Genomic DNA, 1,716 nt, shown 5'->3' on the forward strand with positions numbered 1-1,716 from the left:
TTGCTCATTCATATATGACACTTAGGGACCCCATGGACACAATAGGCCTCCCTGTCCATCACCAAACCCTGGAGCTTGCTTAAACTCATATCCATCAAGTGGGTGATGCCATCCAACCATCTCATCCTCTATCATCCCTTTCTCCTGCCTCCATTCTTTCCCAGCATCAGAGTCTTTTCAAATGAGTCAGTTCTTCGTATCAGATGGCTAAAGTATTGGAGCTTCAGCTTCAGAATCAGTCCTTCCAATGAATATTTGGGATTGATTTTCTTTAGGATGGACTGGTTGGATCACCTGGCAGTCCCAGGGACTCTCAAGAGTCTTCTCCAATACCGAGCTGCAAAAGCATCAATTCTTCAGTGCTCAGCTTTCTTTATGGTCAAACTCTCACATTCATACAAGACTATTGAAAAAACCATAGCTTTGATTAGATGGACCTTTGTTGGCAAAGTAATGTCTCTGTTTTTTAATATGCTGTCTAGCTTTTCTTCCAAGGAGCAAGTGTCTTTTAATTTCATGGCTGCAGTCACCATTTGCAATGATTCTAGAGCCCCCAAAAATAAAGTCTGTCATTGTCTCCCCATCCATTTGCAGTGAAGTGATGGGACCAGATGCCATGATCCTAGTTTTTTGAATGAGTTGTAAGCCACTCTCCTCTTTCACTTTCATCAAGAGGCTCTTCAGCTCCTCTTTGCTTTCTGCCATAAGGGTGGTGTCATTTGAGTATCTGAGGTTATTGAAGGGCTTCCCTGTGGCTCAGAGGTTAAAGCATCTGCCTCCAATGCAGGAGACCCAGGTTCGATCCCTGGGTCGGGAAGATCCCCTGGCGAAGGAAATGGTAACCCACTCCAGTATTCTTGCCTGAAGAATCCCATGGACGGAGAAGCCTGGTAGGCTACAGTCCACGGGGTTTCTCCTGGCAATTTTGATTCCATCTTGTGCTTCATCTGGCCCATCATTTCACATGATATACTCTGCATATAAGTTAAATAATCAAGGTGACAATATACAGACTTGACGTACTCCTTTCACTATTTGGAACCAGTCTGTTGTTCCATGTTCGCTTCTAACTGTTCCTTCTTGACCTGCATAAAGATGTCTCAGGAGGCAGGTAAGGTGGTCTGTTATTCCCATCTCTTTGAGAATTTTCTACTTTTTGTTGTAATCCACACAGTCAAAGGCTTTGTCATAGTCAATAAAGCTGAAATAGATGTTTTTCTGGAACTCTCCTGCTTTATGATGATCCAGTGGATGTTTACAACTTGATCTCTGGTTCCTCTGCCTTTTGTAAATTCAGTTTTGACATCTGAAGTTCTTGATTCATGTACCGTTGAAGCCTGGCTTGGAGAATTTTGAGCATTACTTTGCTATCATGTGAAAGAAAGTGAAAGTGAAGTCGCTCAGTCGTGTCCGACTCTCTGTGACCCCATGGACTGTAGCCTACCATGCTCCTCTGTCCATGGCATTTTCCAGGCAAGAGTACTGGAATGGGTTACCATTTCCTTGTCCAGAGGATCTTCACGACCCAGGGATCGAACCTGGGTCTCCCGCGTTGTAGGCAGATGCTTTACCATTTCAGCCACCAGGGAAGCCTGCTAGCATGTGAGATGAGTGAAATTTAGTGGTAATTTGAACATTCTTTGGCTTTGTCTTTCTTTGGGATTGGGATAAAAACTGACCTTTCCCAGGCTTGTGGCCACTGCTGAGTTTTCCAAA

The 1,716-nt window shown here is 44.1% G+C and overlaps 1 non-coding gene across 1 annotated transcript; it reads left to right on the forward strand.

Annotated features, from left to right (window-relative positions):
- Window positions 1–745: 745 nt before the first annotated feature.
- Window positions 746–818, forward strand: TRNAW-CCA (transfer RNA tryptophan (anticodon CCA)). Its single transcript has one exon. It is a non-coding gene; the product is annotated as a tRNA-Trp (tRNA).
- Window positions 819–1,716: the final 898 nt, after the last annotated feature.

This window comes from Bubalus kerabau, chromosome 5 (genome assembly GCF_029407905.1).
Source record: "Bubalus kerabau isolate K-KA32 ecotype Philippines breed swamp buffalo chromosome 5, PCC_UOA_SB_1v2, whole genome shotgun sequence".
NCBI lineage: Eukaryota > Metazoa > Chordata > Mammalia > Artiodactyla > Bovidae > Bubalus > Bubalus kerabau.